The sequence below is a fragment of the Erythrolamprus reginae genome, chromosome 3, assembly GCF_031021105.1.
Source record: "Erythrolamprus reginae isolate rEryReg1 chromosome 3, rEryReg1.hap1, whole genome shotgun sequence".
Lineage (NCBI taxonomy): Eukaryota > Metazoa > Chordata > Lepidosauria > Squamata > Dipsadidae > Erythrolamprus > Erythrolamprus reginae.
The window spans coordinates 77,801,249-77,826,599 of NC_091952.1; the positions used below are offsets into that span (position 1 = coordinate 77,801,249).

The 25,351-nt window shown below is 39.9% G+C and overlaps 1 protein-coding gene across 5 annotated transcripts in view; it reads right to left on the minus strand.

Moving 5' to 3' along the window:
* The window catches only part of GLIS1 (GLIS family zinc finger 1), a 260,750-nt gene that overhangs the window by 167,302 nt on the left and 68,097 nt on the right, over positions 1 to 25,351 (minus strand). The gene's annotated exons all lie outside the window — the stretch shown is intronic.

Below are 25,351 nucleotides of genomic sequence, written 5' to 3' on the forward strand. Positions count from 1 at the left end.
GTTCATGTTTACAATATATAGATCCTAGATGTATACAAGTACAGTATATATAATAGGAATAATTTTCCTCCTTGTGAATGTAAGATATTCCACACAGAAATGGAAGATTACTGAGACTTTTCATTCTTAGTCTTACTATTTATTATGAAATCTGACTTTATCATTAATAATAGACGTCTCCGGAGAGGGGCGGCATACAAATCCAATAAATAAATAAATAAATAAATAAATAAATAATTTCCTAGGTACGTAATGTCTAATTCTTGATTAAGTCTAATAAGCATTGAATGACTAATGGTGGTATTTCAGGTAGTCCTCAACTTATGACCGGTCTTTCAGCAACCAGTCAAAACTATGATGGACCTAACTGGGGGATACTTACAACTCAGATTCAAAGTTCATGAGGTCACATGATTACATTTCAGGTAGTCAGCAACTACTGTACATGCATTTACAACCTGTGACCACATACTGCAGTTTTGCTGAAAATCAGCATTTATTTAACAGCTGCTGCATTTACTTAATAGACACCATACTTCCCCCAAAAAATTGTAACATTGGGTCATCATGTGGATGACCTGACTGATGAACATCACAACCTACACTTATAAAGGGCAGGTTCCATTATCATTTTAATTATAGAACTATCTGTATCAGGGATATCAAACATGTGGCATCAGGATGGCATCACGTAACCTATCGGGACTTTTTTCCCCTTTACTAAACTGGGCGTCGTGAGTTTGACAGCCCTGATTTATATATTTTTTCTAAACATATATAGCAAATTTAAGTGAAGTTTTTTAAAATTTTTAGATAATTTCTTTCCTGTACATATACGGTAAATGTAATGCTTGAGATGAATGTTCAAGATGTAAATTCATCGTACTCTATTAAATTAAACACCAATTACTTATTCTCAAAGGTTACCCAGTTTCCTAATTTTATAATTGGTAAATTAGCATGATTTTAATAATATTACCAAATGGATTATACCTTGGGTTTAAGACCCTCAATTGCACCAAGATTAAAATCAGCATTCTAATAAATGTGTCAAAATACAAAAATAATGTTACCAATGGAACTTTACAGTGAAATTGCAAAGGCTGGATGGAAAGGGCAATCAATTCAGAGTTTGTATTTTAGGAATTTACCCAATTAAGAACAATGAACAAATAGTAGTAATGAATGTCACTTAAAACTAATGACTCACATTCCAAACAAAGATGAGTTTGACATACTTGCCTAACACATTGTACAATCCCTAGAGGCTTTGTGGCTTTTGTGGCATCTGCCATATTGAGTCATTTGCTTATTCTTGCTATTTTGAGACATCATACACAATACACCTACAACATGTCTAAAGATAGCTACTTTTTAACTGGCAGCTACCAGTGACGTATCCTTTCAGAATGAGGCTTTACGTGAGACTGATTTGAAATAAATCAAATCATCCATCAGAGTAATCAGCACCTGTCTCTCTCTTACATTTCCAGTTTGTCTTTCCACAAGAGACAAGTACCTGTTTATTAGTCTAAGAGAAAATGAAATTTTCCTTTCTTAAAAAAGACTGTTTATAAGCCATGCAGATAGATAATGCATTCCTGGCTAGTTAGGATAGGTGAACAGTTACTTTGGGATGAAGTCATAAATTATTTACACCACAGAGCTGGATATACACAGAGCGTTTCAACGTGTTAAAATAAAAACTGGTGAGATGGGATAAGATATTTCTTTTACAAGAGGCAACAGGGCTAAATTTAAATAACAGTGAAGATAAATACAATACAAATACAAATCTGAGTCTTTGTATAGATTTTAAAGGGAAAAATAACGAAATAATTAAATGTGGCCATCAAACACAATTTTAGCAGATGCAACTATTCTGCAATATGGTGATCAATGTCTGCAATTAATCTTGTCTCATCATCAATGAAATCAGATGTCTGTGAATTAATTAATGACTTTTGGTGAGGATTCATGGTAAATTAGACGTCTAGTTTGGTAAGTTCAAGAATATGGTGAATGGCAGTGGAGTGAAACTATCCAGAATTTGTATTTTAAGAGAAGCTGATAAGTTATTAAAACTTAAGAGAAAATGATCAGTTAGTAAAATTGTTCATACTTGTTATGAACAGCATTTCTGTGTGTGTGTGTGTGTGTGTGTGTGTGTGTGTGAGAGAGAGAGAGAGAGAGAGAGAGAGTGAGTGTATGTATATTGTTTACTGTATTCTTATTTTTTCTATTTCTTTTTTCTGCGGTCTGAATTTTTTTTAGTTTAGTTTGCATTAGTTTTTACTATGTTTATTAAAACTTTAATAAGACTGTTTATGTGTCTGTGTTAATTTTCTGCTATTCAAGATTTTAAATTAAGCATCACTGGTTACAGTCTAATAATTCCGAAAAAAATTAAATTAAATATTTAATTTAATTTAGTGCACTTTTGTATGGCTAAAAAATTCCATCTTTGGCTGCCAGAATAACTTGACTAATATTGCATGCAATGAACACCAAATTGAGTGTGTATGTCTATCAGAGTGCAGGTTACTATCCTGCTTTGAGAACTGATACATTATCTTTAGCCAGCTACCCATATCATTGATAAACATTTACTGTAGATATGGTCCAATTTCCATTACAGTGATCCGTCTTTTTTCGCTGGGGATGCGTTCCAAGACCACCCATGAAAAACGAATTTCCGTGAAGTAGGGGAAAGATATTTTTTTATGTATTTAATGAGTATTTGGACTTTTAAAACCCACCCTTTGCATGAAACAGTCATTCTATAATGTTTCTCAGCTGGATCTACATGTGATATCCTACCAGTTTCTTTAATAAAGTACAGTAGTACTGTAGAAGAATTTTATGAATTTTTAATGGATTTAAATTTTTTAATGGATTTAAGCCCCCTTTGAAAATCTGTGAAGTAGCGAATCCATGAAAGATGAACCGTGAAGTAGTGAGGGATTACTGTATTACAACTTGGAGCCAAGTCCCATTTTTTAGAATAAACTATCCCTAATTTATGTATCTGAAATGATTCTGATATTACGTTCATCATTCAAGGGGTGTTCACCCAAAGTGCATAGCTAAATGGCTATGGAGTCATCCAGGTCATGGTTGTCTCAAAGCTGCTTTTTCAAGAGGCAACGAGACATTCTGGTTTTTCTTTCAAGACGTTTTGTTTCTGAAGTAGCTAAAGAAGTTTCTTGGATGAAAAGCAAAACATCTTCAAAGAAAAACGAGACAGTCCACTTGCCTCTTGGAAAAACTTATTCGGATTTCTGATCCTAGTTTGCAAAATTAAGAATTATATCTTTTTTCAATGGCAGTGCTTACAGCCTTACAGACACAAAAAAATGTTTCTATCACACATGAACATTACTTATCATGCAGAGAAGGCACATACATGCAGCCACTACAAATGTTAGAAAAACCACTCCAAGCCCCTACACAGACAGAAAAATGTGATGCATAGACAAGGCCATATTTTTAAAATGTAGAAGAAAAAAGTTGAAAGAAGCAGAACCTCTCTTTGGTGATACTTTTCTGAGTGTATTCTAACACTGATACAACAAGTTTCACTTTGAAATTACTGCCAAGGAATGGTAAGAACACTGTATGTTCTTTCTAAATAAAACAACATCCAATTGTTCTCTTGCTATATAATATGTATAACTGGCAAGAAAGGGGGCTGTCCATTAGCGTCAGCTGAACAACTGAACAATTCTAGAAACATAGAAGATTGACGGCAGAAAAAAATCTCATGCTCCATCTAGTCTGCCCTTATACTATTTCCTGTATTTTATTTTAGGATGGATATATGTTTATCCCAGGCATGTTTAAATTCACTTACTGTGGATATATCAACCAGGTCTGCTGGAAGTTTGTTCCAAGCATCTACCAATTATCTACTACTAATTCTAGCCATATATTTGGAGGAAGATCAGACTTCTGATTGTACCTCTCAACTCCTAGATTCTAGAATTAGGAATAGAAATGAATTGCAATTATGTGTAGGCTACTTTCCATTAATCCCTGTTGTTGGCTGTTTCCATGCTAAGAAACATTTCAATGGATAATCACCTCACCCCACCCCAATAAACCACTAGACCAGGGATTTCCAAACTCAGCAATTTTAAGACTTGTAGACTTCAACTCAACTTCAACGATAGATAGCAATGGAAGACCAATCCCACCTCCTTCCTTCCTTCCTTCCTTCCTTCCTTCCACTCTGCCTGCACATGTGTGTTTGCATGAGAATCCACAACAGGAGAATAAGAGTAGCTGGCTCACTGGAGCTGCTTTTTTAGCTCTTGGCCACCGAAGAGGGAAAAGAGAACAGCGGGGGTGGGAGGGATCGGTAGCTTGGATCCGCTGCTACATTTTGCAAACTTGTTGCAGCAAAGCCGAGCCAAGGGGTTGTGTGTAGGTTGCATGTAGAGAGGGCTAGCTTCTCTAAATCTCCTAAGGTAGAGCTAGGAGATGCCTGCATCCCACCAATTGCATGCCATTTGGGGTGGAGGCCTTTCCATCTTTCCCTGAAAAATGGCATGAGTTCCTAAGCTGCCTCTCTCCTCACCTCCGAGTTTCAGAGTGGCAGGACTTCTCATGACCCAAGCAAATGGGCTTGTTAGGAAGATTTTTGGGTGTCAGGACGCAGCAGTACTCGGCCAAATCTAGCCTGAATCTTCTCCCCACTATTGCTGGGATTGCTTTTTCCTTGTTTCACTTGGCTTGGTTTTGCTGCAACAAGTTTGCAAAATGTAGCATCAGGTCCGAGCTACTGACCCCCTCACCCCTGCTGTTCTCTTTTCCCTCTTCAGTGGCCAAGGGCTAAAAAGGCAGCTTCAGTGAGCCAGTTTCTCTTGTTCTCCTGTTGTGGATCCTCATGCAAACACATACACACACAGGCAGAGTGAACGGGAAGGAAGAAAGCAATGAAGAAGGAGATGGGATTGGTTTTCCATTGCTATCTACTGTGGATCCTCATGCATGGATCCTCATGCCGCCCCAAGTCTATGGAGAGGGGCAGCATACAAATTTAATAAATAATAATAATAATAATAATAATAATGCAAACACCCACGCAGGCAGAGTGGAGGAGAACGGGAATGAAGGAATGAGGGAGAAGGAAAAGTGGGTGGGTTGTTCTTCCGTTGTGATCTATTGTGGATCCTCATGCAAACATATATGTGCAGGCAGAGTGGAGGGGAATGGGAAAGAACAAATGAAAGAGGAGTGGGATTCTTGCTCCTTTGATTGGCTGGTAGCAAAGTGTCCCGTGCACTCGAAAAGCTCAGGTGAGCAGGATTTTGGGGCGATTCAGTGAAAGGGCCGTGACGAAGGGGCTGTGACAAGAGGGGCTGGGGAATAGGGGCTGGACCAAAGAACTATGGCTGTTTCAGCCAAGGAGAAAAGATAGCAGCGAATGTTTGGGAACCCTGAGAACCAACCAGGCATGGCTAAGTGGAGGCGGCGAACAGTCATAGCCTTTAACATCAGTGTCTTCCTGGATGGAAAAGAACTTACCTAGATTCATTTTCAACTGGATACTATATTTTAGTATACTATTTCTTATTCTAATTCATTACAAATCAATTAAAAATATTTACAGTTCTGTTGATTAAGACAGAAATCTCCATATTATATGGTAGAATGGACAGATAAGGATTTTCTAAAAAGGAAGCAAGGAAGTTTTTTGGAGGGAAACTATCCTCTTAATTACTTAAATCTATGGCATAAAACACATTTAATATAAAATTAATGCCACTACAGGACATACTGTATATTCAATAGCTGGTTCTGGGGAGAGATCTATATAGCAGCTGACAAAATCACAAAAAGCAACCCACACAACTGTCAAGGAAACAATAAGTATTAAGTTGAACAAAATGGAAAACAGGGTTTTAAAAAGGCAATTCTCCAAATATTCAACATCACATCTGTCCCTTGGAACAAATGAAATGAGGGTCAATTTGAAAGCTACAGATGTTTTTTGTTTCTAATATGGAGCGAGCCTTCTATTAGTATCCACCAAAAAGAATTTGGCCTCAATTATGTAGTTAAAAAGTTAAGATAACTATGTAGCACTTCCCAAAGTGTTTCCTTTATTACCCAAAATTGCTTAGCAGAAGGTCCTTTTTTGCCACATATTAAAAATTCCCTATTTAAATGTCCCTGCAGTGATTGGATAATGGGTTTACTGACATTACCCAAGAAAAACCACTTTTACCCAATTCTGGGTGATTTTCCAGGTTTGGGAAACAGTGACTTAGAGAATTGGCAAGTCTCACACAAATCTTTAGGTAACAGATTGTCATTTGTTTGACTAATGCATAGTAGAATGGAGTGTTAGTCTATTGATATCTTTCAAATGGAAACATAAAAATGTCACATTGTAATATAAGAAATGTTACAGCAAAGTCACCATGCTAAAATATATACTGTATCCAAATACATCAGTGCAATAAAAATTCAATTTAGCCTAATAGAATTAAAAAAAAGTTCTTTAATTAAGAGTATGTTCTCTGGAAAGAATAAGACAAAGTTACCTTAATTACTAGTAACAACAACCAACAAAAAACAAACAAATAACACACAAGAACAGGTGGAAATGCCTTCTCAAGATTTCAATGGATAAGATTTTAGCAAATATAACCACCAATTGTCCAAATAACTAGATTGAATTTAATGAATACAAACATTGTAAAAATTAGTTACAGAAGTTTTTGTGTTGGATTGACAAGGATTTATTTTCTGTTTCTTCATCATAAATTAGAAACACATATTATCATGTTTACTACATTGCAACCGCATAGGAAATTGCATGTAGTATTTCTCCATTATATTATTATTGCTCGGCCATTCAATTGAATATAAGAAAGCTGTCATAGAATTACTCACTCAAATGTGGAAATGTTGGCTATGTACCGTATGTTTTTTTATGGAATTGATCAACAGCAAAGAAACTATAAATAGGTAAAACTAGATAATTTATTTTCTTGCTCTACATATTGGCACTAAGGCTTACAATATCTTAATGAATTTCCTGGTACATCTATAGTTTCATTTCTGTTCTGCATTACTAGACTTACAGCATGTCAAATAAATCATTGTAATGAAGTTTGATGAACAAAGATTTTGATGGTGGTATACCATAATTATAAACATCAGCAGTAAAGCTTTTTTCAATCATGAAAGGAAAAGCACTTTGATGATGGCCTAGAAAAACTGCTTGATTAAAATTACTTTTGGCATTTCAGGCAATGGAAATCTTCAAATATTGCTCTGACCTTTAGTCTTCAAAAATGCATCTTTTGTTAGTAAATTGCAATATCTTTAATCATACAATATTAAGGACACTATGAATCAGAAGAACATGCAACAAGTTTGATTTATGTATGTAAATTTGAAAAAAATCTATACCCATGGTAAAAATTATTCAACTTCTAAAGAAAGAAACAGCTATAGCATCCCAATGATTTCCCCTTTCATATGGAAAGAATCAAATGGTTAAAGAAATAAACTGTTGGAACAGACATAATATTGTAAAATTGACTATGAACCTTACATTCAGATTTCTTCTTGATGTATGTCTCATAAATTTAAAACTTGAGTCAGATCAGGTGTAAGACTCAATATAAATCGAAAATCACCAGTCCTGTTTTTACATTTCTGCACATAATATCATATACAAAATGACTAGTTCACAGAGCAAAACTTTTACATCTATCAACGTGTTATCATAAACCATAAGTATCTTTGTTCAAAAAAATGACAGATAATAAACTAGACATTATAATGAGAACAGATGTGTAATTTTATTGCTCAAAATCCTTTAGTAAAGTTAAACATTCTTGCAACTAAACATGAATTTGCGGTGGAGGTAGAAGACAAGGTTTGCTGAAGTTTGCCTTCTTTTTTCACTCATTATTCTGATCAAGAATCTTTTTCATCACTCTTTTCCAAGGGGTTGACAACCAACTGATTATTGGATGAATAGAGTTTTAACTGGGGTTTCTAATAAAGAAATTTAAGATCAGGTGCAAAAGAGACAAATATAATTCTAAACTCAGAAATGTTTTCTCAGCACCATACAGTCATCCCTACTATACAAGGGAAAGTTCTATCTAAGATGTTTTCACCACTCTCCTCATTTTGTTTTACAAGATTGCTGTTTAGGTTGCAAGTCTTCCTTCTTTCTTCTATGGATATACTTCAATGGTATGTGGGAATGACCTTAGGAGACTTGCCCAGAGAAAGTGCCTAGAGAAAAGTTAGATAAGAGACAGCATTGTCTTTAGCTAGATAGCGGGTGGGGCAAGAGGCTCAGAAGAGACCCTCCTTAATTTCTGGGGAGTAAAGAGACATGGGAGGAGAATTATATTTTCAAACGTGCAAGATTCTGTTAATTTCACCTTACAATGAAGTAGAATAAGCTGGCCTAGTTGTGTTTCCTGACTGGTATACCTGGTAACAAATAATACAAATATTGGTGGCCTTTTGGTTAAGATTGTGCAACCACAACCCCTAATTTAATAATAATGTCCTGCTTGAGCAAGGGGTTGGACTAGAAAACCTCTAAAGTCCCTTCCAGCTCTATTGTAATTGAAAGCATAATTTCCAATCAGTTGCCAGAAATGTTTGGGCAAATCTGTACCACCAGTTTGACCTCATTCACTAACAAACTGAAGCATCAAGTTGTATAGAAGAGCCTGACACGCATTTATGTGGTATAAGAAGTAGAACATACATAGTTACTTTCAGAGATATATTATAGACTTCGTTGATGGTAATTTGGGAAAATATGAAAGTGAAACACTACTCAAAAGTACCATTTTGGATATCGATAATAGAAGTATTTATGCACCCCAATCAATATATTAAACTGGAGTAATATTTTAAGATACAAGGATATAATGACGCAGTCATTGAAGTTTCAAGATTTAGAAAAACAAGGCGTAAAATTGGATTAGTTTATGTATTTACAGTTGCAATTAAGATTGGAGAAAGACGTTAAAACAGACGTATGAATTTACAAAAAACAGAATTAGATCAAATCTTATTGGGTCAGGATGTTAACTTGATCAAAAAAATTTACGAATACTTTTTATCGATTGAATTAGAATCTGAGCAGGTTAAGGATACAATGATAAAATGGATGAGAAATATAGAACATACAATAGATATAGATTGCTGGTAGCAATTATGGGAGAGAAATTATGAAATGACAATGTCAGCTGCATTTAAGGAAAATATGGACAAGATGTTTTATAGATGGCATACATTACCTCAAAAGCTAGCTAAAATGTTTCAGAATTTGTCGGTGAATTGTTGGAAATGCAGTGAGTTACTTGGCTCATTCTATCACATGTGCTGGATTTGTCCAAAGGCACGTAAATTTTGGACGCAAATTCAACATTGGATTCAGAAGATTTTAAGAAAGACTATTGATCTTAAACCCAAGATATACCTTCTGGGTATTTTACCAGATAATTTTGATAAAGAAGAGACATATTTAATCATACATATAATTACAGCAGCTAGGATTATATATGCACAATGTTGGAAATTGAATAGGGTATCAACGGAAAGGGAAGTTTTGAGAAAAATTATGGATTGTGCAGAGATGACTAGATTGACTTTGAAACTTAAAGATACACAAGATTTGGATTATTATAAAATCTGGGGGAAGTTTTTTGATTGGATAGAAAACTAAGAGATACGTATGTATTAGTAGTATTTGGTTAATTTTGGAAAAATTGAAACATGAGAATTTGATTTAAACTTTGGAAGCTGGATGGCAAAGATGAGAAATTATGGAAGCACTATATAATTTACTAACATAATTTACTTATTGTTTAAATTTAAAACATATAGAACTTTATTTTATGAAGTAGGTGATATATATTATGAATACTTTATCTTACTAAAGATATGTGTGTGTGTATGTATGTATGTATGTGTATGTTTTTTGCTGAAATTTTAAAATTAAGGGAGACTAGGATGGCACCATTTCGACTTTGTTCTGGCCTCATCAGCTAGCTACACCCTTACTGGGATTTGATCCGGCAGCTTCTGCCTTATAAGGCAAAGAATTAACAGCTGAGCCACCAGACCTGATCCCTTCAGCTCTGTACCAGGGAGGGGCCATATGTTTTTTATGTCAGATCACCCTGGTATATTGAAGGAACGTCACAGCTCCTTTTTGCTTCTAGGCTCAACCCGGGGCCATTTCAAGGCAGTTAATTTATTCATAGCCAACAACTATGTTCTGTATGTATCACATGTTTTTTGCTGAAATTTTAAAATTAAGGGAGACTAGGATGGCACCATTTCGGCCTTGTTCCGGCCTCATCAGCTAGCCATACCCTTACTGGGATTTGATCCGGCAGCTTCTGCCTTGTAAGGCAGAGAATAAACAGCTGAGTCACCAGACCTGATCCCTTCAGCTCTGTACCAGGGAGGGGCTATATGTTTTTTATGTGAAAACAGATTTTTTTAATTAGCTATATGATACAATATTAAAATTTAGATAAAACAGATTTTATTATTCTTTGCATTGATGTAATGTAACTTTTTATAGTAAGACGGTGAGAAAAAAATTTATTGAGATTTTTAAGAATTGATAATGTTGTATAAAATTAATAGAAAATTTTTAGACAAGGAGAGATAAGAGCCTCCATTGAGGGAGTAATAAGAAAAGGAAAGTTTATATATGATTGATTTTAAGCATTGTTGTGTTTATAACTATATATTGTTTTACTTTATGGTGGAGAAAAATAAAAATTTTATAACGGAAAAAGCTGTATAGAAGAGCCAATATTTCTCTTATGCTCTTCTACTGCCATCCATCATGCTATAAATTTTTATAGGTAATCAAATGATGCCATTGTCAAATCATATTGCCTCAGGTGTGATTTGTAGCACTGTAACATTAGCCGACTCAAGAGGATCACCAGCAATCTTTCTTTTCCAAAATGAGGCTTTCAATCACTTTTCCCTCACTGTAGTCTCCACTCTCACTTTTAAAAGTCAATCTTCTATGTCCATGATGGCGAACCTATGGCATGCGTGCCACAGGTGACATAGGGAGCCATATCGGAAGGCACACGAGACTTTGCCATGTTTCAGCTCCATTATTTCCGGCCTTGGGAAAGGACATTTTGCCCTCTGGATACTTCACGAAACCTTCCTGAAGCCCCAGAAGCAAAAAAAAAAAAAAAAACCCCAAAAGCGCCAAACGAACAAATTGGAAGTTCGGAAAAACGCACTTCCAGTTTGCTGTTTGTGCTGTTTTTTGCACTCTAGGGAAGCTTCCTGAAGCCCCACAGTGCAAATAACAACACAATGAGCAAATTGGAAGTGCATTTTCCAAACTTCTGGTTTGCCGTTGGTTGTTTGTTTGTTTAATTTGTGTGTAATTAAATCTTTAGGATGATATGAAATATGATCCTGTAAGATACAGGGTGAAATTGGGGAGGAGAATTCTTCAGAATCCTTTCTGTCTTGCAATGATCTTGGGACACTGGCCCAGAAAAAGTTCCTAGAGAAAAGTTAGATAAGAGACAGCATTGTCCTCAGCTAGATAGCAGGTTAAATTTATATTTATCTTCCAAGTGGAAGCAATATGCTCCATTCCATATCTGGGTAGACCAGTTTGCCCTGATTAAAACACATTTAATCTCTCCACTGGTATAGCCGACAAAGCAAAGAGAGACCATGGCTTAGAAGTTACTACATCTACCTAACATGTAAGTAGCCCGGGTTCAAATCTCAGAAGGGTATGGTTAGCTGACAAGAGCTAAATAGCTTGAAATAGATCTATACTAGTCTCCCTGTTTTCGTGTTAAATTTATACTTACTGACAAATAATCAATAAATATAAATTTAACACAAAAATAGTTTGTCGCAAAAGTGACTTCCTGTGAAGGCTCCTGGATTGGGGCGGAAAGGCGAAAGTGGAAGCAGTATGCTCCATCCCATAATTGGGTAGATCAGGTTGCCCAGATAAAAAACACTTCCTGCAAGGTATGTCATCAATACAAATTGGGACTTTAAGGTGGGTGGGCCTATGATGATTTTGAGACACTATAGGAGTGGGTCAGTTTGGTGTAACGGTTAAAGCACTAGGCTAAAAACTAAGAGACCACACAGAAACCTAGGCAGAGACACAGAGACTCTGTCTCAGCCCAAAGGAGGCGATGGCAAACCCCTTCAGAAAATCCCTGTTTCCTTGAAAATAAGTCACCCCCGAAAGTAAGACAGAGGAGATGTTTCGTAGAATTGCCTAATATAAGGCATCCCAAGAAAGTAAGACGTAGGAGACATTTCGTTTTGCAGCATTCCTGAACAGAACATATATAACATATATTTGAAGAAAGTATAAGTGTTGTAGATGAAAATAATGGTCCAGTAGTAGTAAGAAATTCTTGATAAGATTCACAGTTTGTCTGGTTATGCTGGTTTGTGATGACAACTACTGTACAGTATATAATAAATGTTCTTTTTTTTTTTTGTTCAGCAATAAATGTGAATTCTTCTTCATTGAAAAAAAAATAAGACATCCCCTGAAAATAAGACGTAGCACATCTTTGGGAGCAAAAATTAATATAAGACGCCGTCTTGTTTTCGGGGGGGGGGGGAGGTATAAGAATAGGGAATTGCTACATGTATACAAAAATCTTGCTTATTCTGCTGTTGCGGTTTCTACAAAAAGAAATGTGAAGCCAGAAAATGAAAATGTTTTAACACTGTTTTATAAAAGTTAAACCAGAGAAGCTAATAGATAAATTGCTTGGCCTGGGAATTGAGTACAAGAAAGAGGCTCATCAGAAACTTCTTCCTATGGTGATGGTACAAAATGGTATAAAAATGCTATAATTCCATGCAGAATTTGTTTGCTTATTAAATGTCTATGCCATCATATCATTGTTGCAGTGACTCTACAACATTGTTGCTGGAGGTTGCACCACACTTACATTATTATTATGGTTCAACACGGAGTCAGACAGATGTTAGACTGGAGTTGCCTTTTTATTACTTTGTTCATTGCATGGTCAGCCAGATGTTTAGACTGGATTTGATATATTTACTGACTATCAAGTAATTCCCAAGGACCTGGAATAAGCAAATACTGTATTATTGTTTCATGGTGTTGACGGTACAATAAAAGTATTACAGGTAGTCTTTGATTTATGATCACAATTGAGTCCAAACTTTTTTATGATTTTACAACATTTCTGGCACAGTTGTCAAGTGAGTGACTGCAGTTGTTAATCTATTAAGGCGACTGTTAAGTGAATTTGCCTTTCTCACGGATTTTGCTGGTCAGACGATCGCAAAAGGGGATTACATGATCTGGGACAGATTTTTTATTTTTATGAATTAGCCTTGCCCCTTTGGTTCTACAATTCAACATGCAAGAATAATTATTTCTCAACCAAGGCAACTTCTCATGGCAATTATGTGATAGTGGTACTTATGAACTAGGAGGGGCAGGCAGGAGGGAAGTATTACATTATTAATTTGGCTCACGATTTGTAAAGAACTGTATAGAAGTTCTCAATATATAGAATTTAGCAGTTAATTTTGCTCTTTTTAGCTCATCAAAAGCATTGTAACTATTAAAATAATTTAAAAAATAATTTAAAAATAATGCTATAGCAGGGATGAAATGCTCCCTGTTTTCTCGTGACTATCAGTCGTCAGAGATCCGGTCGTGAAGAGAGTATAAGGCTCCACCTACCTGCGCAAAGCATTCCGTGCATGCGTAGAGGGTAAAAGAATCCAAATGATGGCGTTTAAACACTCCCTTTGCAATCGGCTCTCTGACAACTCATTGGTACGAACAAACTGGGAGCATTTCTCCCCTGTGCTATAGATCCAGCAATACCAAAAAAGTAACTTCAGCTGATGCCAAAAGTCAAAAAGCTAAAAGCAATAATGCAGACATTAGTATAGTAATTGACAGGTATTACCAGCTGATCTACTTAAAGTCAACTAAATCTAATATTACATAAGGACAAAAAGATTGCACTTTATTTCTACATGCTTTGCTATTCCTACATAATTGCAAGATCTCTAACAAAGAATCCCCCATTAGCCATTAGTCCTCTTGATATTTATCCATACTATTTTTGGACTTACAACTGTGTTCCAAGTACTCAAGCTAGCCTACATTTACTCCCTCATCTCTATTTATCCTCACACCACCACCCTGAGATGAATTGACTATATTCATGCATATTCACCAATCTTCTCACCTTTTGAGGGGTTGAACTGGAAGTCCAGTAGTTTAACCACTATGTCATGACACAGCAATGAATCAACTTGAGGGTTTTTGTCTTCCAAAGAATAAACAAAGGATGGGGCAACAATAGTTATGACTCAGCTAAGCTGTCCAGGCTACTTTTTAAATACAGTGGTACCTCGAGATACGAGTTTAATTCGTTCCGGACCTGGGCTCTTAAGTCGAGCAGCTCTTATCTCGAACGACTTTTCCCCATAGGAATTAATGTAAATAATTTTAATTGGTTCCAGCTCTCAAAAAACTCACAAAGTTAGTCTAAATTATGCAGAAAGACATGTTTTTAATGAAGAAATGTACATGTACATATAAATGAATAATGAAGTTTCTTTCACTTAGCTTGTAAACTTTCTTAAACTTTTAAATTTACATATGTTCAACTTCTCTGCCACCCAATCCTGTAGGACAGAGGTCCCCAACCCTTTTTGCACCAGGGACCGGCTTTAAGCGATCAAGAGAGGAATGGGTGAATGAATGGACGGAGGGTGGGAAGGAAGGAAGGAAAGAGGGAAGGGACAGGAACAGAGGAAGGAAGCAAGGAAACTTATGAAAGGGGAGAGTAAGAGAGGAATGAGTGAAGGGAGGGAGGGAGGGAAGAAGGTGGGAAGGAGAAAGAAAAGAAGAAATAGAGGAAGGGAAGGTAAAAGAGAGAAAGAAAAAGAGCAAGAAAGAAAGAAAGGGGGAAGGGACAGGAACAGAGGAAGGAAGCAAGGAAACTTATGAAAGGGGAGAGTAAGAGAGGAATGAGTGAAGGGAGTGAGGGAGGGAAGAAGGTGGGAAGGAGAAAGAAAAGAAGAAATAGAGGAAGGGAAGGTAAAAGAGAGAAAGAAAAAGAGCAAGAAAGAAAGCTGCAAGCACCCCCCCGAGCCCCCCAGGCCGGCTGCAACCTTTTAAAACACGCGCGCCGCTTCGCAGCTGTCTCCTGAAGCCGAACGCGGAAGTTAGCGTTTGGCTTCAGGAGACAGCTCCTTGGCGCTTGTATCTCGAATTTGGGCTTGTAAGTAGAACAAAAATATCTCTCCCCTCCCAGCTCTTATCTCGAGTTGCTCTTAAGTAGAGCAGCTCTTATGTCGGGGTTCCACTGTACAAAGTAGGGCAACAGCTATCATTTCATGCAAAGAACTAAGAGCTTTCCTTTTAGAGACTTACAAAGCCAGAAAACAAGGGAACATCATTGTATTATTTGTACATAAGTGAACATTTTTAAAGAAAAGCTGACTAATGCAACAAGTGGAATCTGTTTTCTATTTGTGGTGCCAGCCTTATTTGGCTTGGGCAATGTACAGCTTTCTTTAGTAAACAAATAAACAATAAACCAGTGACCCAAAGAATCTTGGAAACTTTGCTGAAATCAAAGACTCTCTCTCTCTCTCTCTGAAAACTGGAGCCTTTCAAGAGGTTCAGAGAGTATTTCTCCAGATGCTCCCTCATGAATATGCTGTGGTCAAGCAGAACACACATTGTTCTCCTGACCATTTCAAAACCATTTGAACTACAGCTCCCATCATCCATAACTAGCAGGAGACCAAGGTGATGACAGTTATAATTCAACCCATTAGGAACACACTGGAATGGAAAAAGACCAACTTCCAAAAAGAGAAACAAGAAAGTAGTTTATTAACTGAATTATTTCATGCATAAATAAATATGTGACAAAAATGGTAGTAACAAAATCATTTTAAAAATAAATAAAATAGCTGTAATTTAAGTGATCCAGAATAAAGTTAATATATTCAAATGAGAGCACGTTTGGGGCAGTGGTTAAGGCATCGGACTAGAAACCAGAAGACTGTGAGTTCTAGGCCCATCTTAGGCACAAAACTAGCTGGGTGATCTTCGGCCAGACATATACTCTCAGCCCTAGGAAGGAGGCATTACTTCTGATAAACCTTGCCAAGAAAACTAGAGGGATCTTTCCAGATAGTCTCTGAGAACTGGACATGATTAAATAGAAGAAAAATTCAAATGAAGCTAAACCAGCGGTCCCCAAACTACGGCCCGCGGTCCACATGCGGCCCACTGAGACCATTTATCCGGCCCGCCGGTGAGTGACAAGAGCACAAGGAAAAGAGAGAGAGAAAGAAAGAAAAGGGAAAGAGAGGGAGGGAAGGATAAGTGGAGAGGAATGAAGGAGGGAAGGAAGAAAGGAAGGAAGGAAGGAAGGAAGGAAGGAAGGAAGGAAGCAAGGAAGCAAGGAAGCAAGGAAGCAAGGAAGGAAGAATGAAATGAATGGAGGGACAGAGGAAGGAAGGACTGTTTTGGGGGGGTAATTCTTTTTTTAATCTTTCTCTCAACATACATTCAAACAACACAGTGTACCATCTAATTTTCCATGAATAAAATGCAGTACTGTATTTTGTTAGCAACTAATATCAATCATCAAAAAAGTTGCAAAAGTTTTTTTTTCTAATTATGTCATCCGGTTATATTCATTTTCTTTTAATTAAATTTCCTCCTTAATGTTCCTTCAAAAAGTGCAACACCAATTATATTTCTAACCTATTAACCATTATGCCAAAGTGCTTCCTTCTTTCTTTATACATTTTTCATAAGCCAAGAAAACCTTGTATAGCCAATCAGATGTCAACAAAAGAAAATTAAAAACAAAACATAAACATATATGAATTTCAGACCTTCTCCCCCCTCTAAATAGTACATTCCCATTTTGTTTTTTACTTTAAAACAAAGTATGTGCAGTGTGCATAGGAATTTGTTCATAGGTTTTTTTTATAGTCCGGCCCTCCAACAGTCCGAGGGACAGTGAACTGTCCCTCTGTGTAAAAAGTTTGGGGACCCTTGAGCTAAACCATGGGAAAAGATAAACTTTAAATTTTCACTTGACCAGAATAAACTGGATCAATCAGTATATCAACGTAACAACCCTCTTAGAGTTATTGTGAAGATAAAAGAATGCAACTTCACAAAGCTGACTGGTGAGAGTAGCAGACAGTAGGGGTGGCAGGAACCCGTGGGAGCTTGTGGAGCCCAACAATCTCAGCAAAGCTGAAAGAGAACACTCCAAGCTGGCCAGTGAGAGAGGCCAGCGGAGGTAACAGAAGCGGAGGAGAGCTTTGCTACCTACTCGAGGGGCAAGAACGGTTGGGTGGGGGGACAGCGACAGCGCTGGAATGCCAGCAGAAATGCCGGTAGCTGCAGAGATGAGAATATCCAAGGAGTTCTGTCACCTCATTAGAGACAGAGACTGTAACCTCTAATAATGTTAGTGGTCTTATAATATCCCTGAAGAACATTGTTATGGAGGAGAATATAACCTGTTTGCAGCAAATATTTCCCTTCATAACTAGAAGTGCACTCAATAGGATTATACAAGACAGAAATTCACACTGCCCCCACCCTCCTCGCCTTTCGCAAGAGTCTTAAGACTCACTTATGCCGCCAGGATGGGGGTGATTAGACCTCAGCCCCCTGGCCGACAAATGTTTGTATGGCTGTTGTTTAAATGGGTACGATTGATTTTTAACATAGCTGGGGACTTTAGATTATTTGTTTAGTTTTTAATTTAATTGGATTTAGCTATTGTATTTGTTGTTTTTTATATGTTGTAAGACACCTCAAATCCTCAGAGAGGGGCAGCATATAAATCCAATAGATAGATAGATAGATAGATAGATAGATAGATAGATAGATAGATAGATAGATAGATAGATAGATAGATAGATAGACAGACAGACAGACAGACAGACAGACAGACAGACAGACAAATAAATAAAATAAAGATGGAGAGAAGCAGGTATACAAACTTTTGAGCTCAAAAGAAACATGAACCAGAAAAGTATTGATAAATAGCTCAGAATTATAAATGGTCATTGAGATTTAGAAAATGAATATGTTAAAGATTGAATGATTCAATAGGCAAAAAATCTTTGGTTATAATATAATGCTTAATCTTTGGGAAAATATATAAACAAATTACATCTACATTGAAAATATAATCTGTAACAACTAAAATTTTATAAAATTATAAAAGTATCGTTGCAATTTAATGCCTAAGAGTTTGTCAAAGATGAAATAGGCGTTGATTGCTTACCTGAACGCCTCTTCTCGTACGGTGAGCGGGTACAGCAGTCACATGGGGTTGCTCATGTCCAATCCGGTGGAACTGAGCCTAGTATTAAAAAAGCTTGCCGGATCCGCCCCTTCCCCAGAATTCGCGAATCCATAGACTAGGCTCAGTTGTGAAGCTCTGTAGTGTTCAACTCTCATTGTTAGAGGAAGAAAGAGATAGAAAGGTAAAGAAGACACATACAAGGGCGGGAAGTGACTGCTGTACCCGCTCACCGTACGAGAAGAGGCGTTCAGGTAAGCAATCAACGCCTATTCTCCGTACTGAAGGAGCGGGTCCAGCAGTCACATGGGACATACCCAATAGATGGTCCCTAGGGTGGGATTAGCTTGCTATCGTGTGAGATAACGGATTGGAGTACCCTTCTGCCGAAGGCAGCGTCCGCTGAAGCGTAAGAATCAATTTTGTAGTGCCTGATGAAGGAATTTGGCGAGGCCCAAGTGGCTGCTTTGCAGACCTCCTCCAACGGGGCTTGAGTCGCCCAAGCGGCCGAGGTGGCTGCGCTCCTGGTGGAATGCGCAGTGATGTTCCTTGGAACTGAGAGGGAGGCCGACTCATAGGCCTTAGATATAGTCCCTCTGATCCAACGGCCTATTACTGTAGAAGACACTTTGGCCCCCATGACTCTGGGATGATAGGCTACAAAAAGTGCTTCTGACCTCCGAAAGGGTCCTGTGCGTTGGATATATATTCTCAGCGCTCTGGTGAGATCCAGGGTGTGCCATCTAATTGCCAAGGGATGGTCTCGTTGGAGGCAGAAGGAAGGTAGGACAATATCCTGAGATCTGTGGAACATGGAACTGACCTTGGGTAAGAAGGTGGGGTCCAGTCGCAAGACTACCTTGTCCTGATGGAATTGGCAAAGGTCCTGCCTGATTGAGAGGGCAGCCAGCTCCGAAATGCGTCGGGCAGAGGTAATAGCCACCAGAAAAGCTACCTTAAAGGATAGGTACCTGAGGGACGCCGATTTTAGGGGTTCGTATGGTGCCTGCGTGAGGGAGTGGAGAACCCGTGGCAAATCCCAGGATGGATACCTGTGGACCTTGGAAGGTCTGAGGTTGGCTATGCCCTTGAGGAATTCCTGAACTTCAGGGAAGGATCGGAGAGGCTGTCTGCGGGGGCCCCCTAGGACAGATGAAATGGCTGCCAGATGACGCCGGAGGGTGCTGGTGGAGAGTCCTTTATGGAAACCTTGCATAAGGAAGGAAAAAATTCTGTGTATGGGGATGCACAGAGGGGAGAGACCTTCCTGAAGACACCACTGGTGAAACTTGGACCACGTGTGGTCGTAGATTCGGTTGGTCGAGCCCCTTCTGGCCTTTAGAATGACCCCCACTGAATCAGGGTCATGCCCACGCAGCTCTAAATCTCTCCTGATAACAGCCAGGCGGTGAGGTGGAACCACTCCGGGTCTGGATGGAAAGAGGCCCCCTGCCGCAGCATATCCCCCGAAACGGGGAGTCGCCAAGGGTCCTGGACGGACAGCTGTTGGAGATCTGCGAACCAGGGCCGGCGGGGCCAATGAGGGGCGATTAAGATTACTCGGGCCCTCTCGGTGAGGACCTTGTGAATCACGTCCGGGAGGATTGGAATCGGAGGAAATGCATAGAGTAGGCCTGGAGGCCATGGACTCCGGAGGGCATTGATCGCTTCCGCTCCCGGGGATGGAAATCTGGAATAGAAGCGAGGGAGTTGGGCGTTCGCATTGGTCGCGAAGAGATCCAGGACTGGTAGGCCGAATCTGAGGGTGATTTGATGGAACAGGTCTTGATGGAGGTTCCACTCTCCTGGGTCTATCGTTGCTCGGGATAGCCAATCCGCCTGGATGTTGAGACTCCCCGAGATGTGATCGGCTAGGAGCGACTGGAGATGTTTTTCCGCCCAAAGGCCCAGCTTGAGGGCCTCCCTCATGAGAGCCTTGGATCTCGTGCCCCCTTGCCTGCAGATATGGCTTTTTGTGGCAATGTTGTCGGTGAGAATGAGAACGTGCCGGTTGGGGATGCGAGGAGAGAAATGCTTCAGAGCCAGGGAGACGGCTCTTAACTCTAGCCAATTTATTGGCCTGGAAGCTTCCTCCGGGGACCACGTGCCCTGGGCTATCATCCCCTGGGCGTGGGCGCCCCATCCCGATAGACTGGCATCTGTGGTGATGACAAATTGATCCGGGCACCTGAACGGGGATCCTCTGTCCATGGCCGGAGACTTCCACCACTTGAAGGATCTGCGAACACTCAGTGGGATGACAATGCGTCGATTTGAGTTGCTGTGCCCCGATCTCTGAAAAGGCAACAGAAGCCACTGGAGTTCCCTAGCATGAAGGCGAGCCCAGGGAATGATGCCTATGCATGACACCATCTTCCCCAAAAGAGAAGATAGAGTAACTATGGATACTGAAGGATTAGATAAAATGTTAGAAATTAACTCCACTATACTGAGTTTCCTCTCGGGAGAGAGAAAAACCTGGGAAGATTTTGAATCAATAATGGCTCCCAGGTGAGGAATGGAAGTGGAAGGTTGGAGGTGACTTTTTTCAAAGTTGATGGAAAACCCATGGTCCTGAAGGACTGACATGGTGACAGAAAGGTCTGATTTCACTCTCTCTAGGGAGTTCCCATGAATTAAAATATCATCAAGATAACATAAAATGTGGATGGGAGACGCCCGGATATAGGCCGCCAGGGACCCCAAGAGCTTTGTGAAGACCCGAGGGGCCGAGGAAAGGCCAAATGGCATCGCCCTATACTGGAAATGCCTGCCTTGAAAGGAAAAACGTAAAAATTTTCTGTGGCATTTGGCTATAGGAATGTGAAGGTAGGCCTCAGTGAGGTCTAAGGAGACCATGAAATCTCCCGAGTGAATGGCGGCCAAAATAGAAGACAAGGAGTGCATTTTAAACTTCCTATATTTGATGAATAGGTTTAGTTTCTTTAAATCCAAAATGGCTCTCCAACCTCCGGAGGACTTTGGAACCATAAATAGGATAGAGTAAAAACCTAGGCCCTTCTGACCGGAAGGGACCGGCTGAATGGCTCTAATGGACAATAGATGAGAAATGGCCTCCTCCATACGGTTACAATCTGAGGATGACCTGGGCGAAGGGCAGGAAATAAAACGTTTAGGGGGGAGGAGAAATAAATTCTAAAAGAAGGCCTGATTGAACAGTGTCAATGACCCAAGGGTCCTTGGAGGTGAGACGCCAATTTGCAGCGAAATGAGCTAGGCGACCCCCTATGGGAATGGAGGAAAGGTTACCATCTAGGTTTTTTTGAAGCCCTGTTAGAGGCAGCTCCCCTTTGGAAACGAAAACCCCTACCCCTGGAGTTCCTACCTTGGGAACGAAAGCGGGGGGAATACTGACCTGGAGATCTCTGATAGGAAGCCGCTTGATCTTGCTGGCGCCCTGGGCGACGAAAGGACTGCGTTTTAGTAACCTTTTTTGTGGTTGGGCCCAAAACCTTCTTCTTGTCTGTGGTCTCCGTGAGGAGAGGATCCAGAAGATCACCGAAGAGAAGGTTGCGCTTTAAGGGGCCCTGGGATAACTGCCACTTTTGGCGAACTCCCGCTTGCCAAGGGCGAATCCATAGGAGTCTTCTTGCCGTTGTAGAGGCTGCAATAGACTTAGCAGAAAATCTAGTAGATTGTAAGGTGGCATCAGCCACATACTGGGCAGCTGCAAAGACCTTGTTGAAGTCTTGTTGACCTCTCAAGTCATCTGGAGGAATGTGCTGTTGAAGTTGGCGAAGCCACAGCAGCATGGCTCTGGAGAAGAAGGAGGCTGCTGCAGAACTTTTAATGGCCCAGGAATCAGCGGAGAAACCTCTTTTGAGCATTTGCTCGATGCGCTTGTCCTCTGGACGGAGGACTTCCTCCGCCTCGCCTGGCACAGCCGCTGCCGAGTGAAGAATTTTGACAGGTTCATCTGGTTTGGGAAAAGATAGAAGCTCTTCATAGGAAGAGGAGAGTTTATACAACTTTCTGTCCTTGGTAGAGGGATTAAGGCCAGAGGCTGGAAAATCCCACTGTTTAAGTAAGGCATCTTTAAATAATTTAGGCATAGGGATTACCTCGTTATCCTCCTGTTCCTCTGTGAAGTAAGGTAAATTCTCCTCCGGGGGATCAGTGGAAGTGGAGGCTTGTTTCTCCTGGGCCGCTAATCCCGTAGAAATTCTAGCTTTGAGGAGGAGAGATTTGAATAGTTGAGAAGGGAAAATAGTAATGGGAGGAGGGACCTTTATTTGGGATTCCTCGTCCTCAGATAAGCCCTGGAAAGGGTCTTCATCCTCCTCTACATCCTCATATTCATCTTGGGAGGACTCTGAGTCATCCTGAATAGGAGCTCTGACCGCTGGGGAAGAACCCAAGGGGCGGGAGGAACGAGAAGGAGGAAGAGGTAAAGGAAGCTCATTGATGGAGGAGAGTTTGGCATCAATGGCTTTGGACAACACAGCAAAAATAGATTGGAACTCAGGAGGTAAACTGGAAATATCAGCAGAAATGGCAGAAGAATCCCTAAAGGCCTGGGAGGATCCTGGCTGGGGGGAATCTTCCATAATATCTGGTTCCTCTGGACCTATGCCCCATAGGTTAGGTTGGGGTCTGTCTAGGTTTGGCTCATCCAGAGATAACACAGGGACCCCAGAAGGAGGCAGACTAGAGGCCTCTGGTGGGTCTTGACTACTGATTACTTGGGCCTGCACTTTCAAACGTTTTGCTGATTTATCATGAATCTTTTGTAGGGCTAGGTCCCTTCTCTTCTCGGCCCTGGTGACCTTGGTCGAGGGGCGGGCCCCTGGAGAAGAGGAGGAAGAGGCCTGGGGGATACTAGTAATCTCATCGCCTGTAGGCCTGGCCTCTCTGGGACCTTTAGTTGTGCCTCTCTTGGGAAAGGTAGCCATAGTCTGACAATTAACAGAAGACAAGGCTGAGCCAATAATTAAATTATAAGGAGAAGATTTCAAGGACTTCCCAAGAGGAATGGATCCTGCTTCGAGGCCTCGAAGCTGCTGAAACGTGAGGACAATCTGGGCAAACCCAGAGTTCGTGCCCCCAAATCCAGCGGGGCCAGCCTCCCTAAACTTTGCAATTAAGTAAAACCAAGGCACTCTGGTTGGAGGCTAGGCCGGTGGAGAATTTAGCCTGGGACCCCCAAGGCCCGCTCCCGGATCCACGCGGTGGACTGAGGCCTACGCGGCTGGCAGAAGGCCAACACGAGAGGCCTAGATATTTTAAGAAAGGGCGCGAAGGCCTTCGCGCCAAAAAATCGCTTCGTAGAATTTCTTAAGGGGAAAAGCGATCGACTAAGTCCAGGAGACTAAAGGCGTCCCACTCCGCAGGAGGTATTTTATAAGCCCTTAAATATATTTTTATACAATAATTAAGCAATAATCCAATAATAAATACTTGCACCAGGACCTCCAGGCCAAGGGATTAGAAGAATCCACAAGCGGCCGCAGGAATCGTAACCGGCAAAACCGCCGGGGGAAAACGAAACCGCAACTTCTCCCAAGTAAAAAAGCCTAGCCGCTTTTTCTTTTTTTTTTTTTTTTCTTTTTAAAAACGGCTGGCGCAAATAGTGCAAGTAATTGAATAAAGACAATAAATCTTACTACTTTTTTTGAAGGAAAAGTCGAAGGGAAGGTGTTAGAATGTTGAACGAGCATTCACAATACAACCGCAGGATATGCGAACTGAGCGAATTCTGGGGAAGGGGCGGATCCGGCAAGCTTTTTTAATACTAGGCTCAGTTCCACCGGATTGGACATGAGCAACCCCATGTGACTGCTGGACCCGCTCCTTCAGTACGGAGAAGTGTCTCAAATGCATGCTAGAAATGTTAATTGTAAAGAAGGTGCCTTTTAACCAAAATTTAGAATTTTGCTGTTATATGTGTTCAAGTTGCAACTTTTTTGTACTGTATTCTATTGTCCTGAAAAAAGTGAGAAATAACTACCCCCCCACCCCTAAAACTTTTCATTGTTTTCCTTTTCTCTTTTTTCCTTTCAAAAAAGGGTAAGGGCAAGTGTGTTTCTGTATAAGTTTAGACATGAAAGAGCTTGCAAGCCAGTAAGCGCTGGGAACATCATTAGCACCTGGAAAGAAACATTCGGAGCAAGTAGAACAATGGAAAAGACCCTGCAAGGCTTGTAAAACATTCTTCGCAGAGAGAAACAATGAAACAACTTGCAAGTGGGTAAGAGCTGGGAACATCGTTAGCACCTGGTTAGGTCTGGAAAGAAACATTTGGAATAAGTTAGAGCAATGAAAAAAACCTTGCAAAGATTTAGGGCTTGGAAAACATTCTTTGCAGAGAGAAACAATGAAAGAGCTTACAAGGCAATAGCTAGGAAGATCATTAGGAGCTAGTTAGGGTTGGGGGGGAGAGAAAAAAAGGTACCTTCAGAGTATAAGACGCACCCAAATTTCCTCCTTTTAGGGAGGAAAAAGGTGTGTCTTATACTCTGAAAAATACAGTATATTAAACAAGAATTTACCCATTTAAACTTTTTTGAACTATTCAGCTCTCTAAAAAGCTGTATCATTCACACCCACCCAATAAAAAAATTTAAAAACCCAATATTTTAAAAAAGTATTAGTGAATCCAGAGATATTTCATGTCAATCAAACAAACAAAAATCAAAACCATTGGAATTACACAATTATACAATATATTCAAAACCACTCATCCTCATCAATATAATCTGCTGTCTTTTATAAAAGAAGAAAAAGGCACTTTTTAACGCCACAAAAAATTACTTGTCGGGGGGGGGGGTGTGACACAAAAAATGTTCCAACTTAATTGACTCTCTTATTCTCTGGAGCATACTAATATGTGTAGTGCTAGGATAGTCTAATACAGTGATGGTGAACCTATGGCACGGATGCCACAGGTAGCACACGGAGCCATACCAGCTGGCATGCAAGCCATTGCCCTAGCTCAGCTCCAGCACACATGTGTGTGC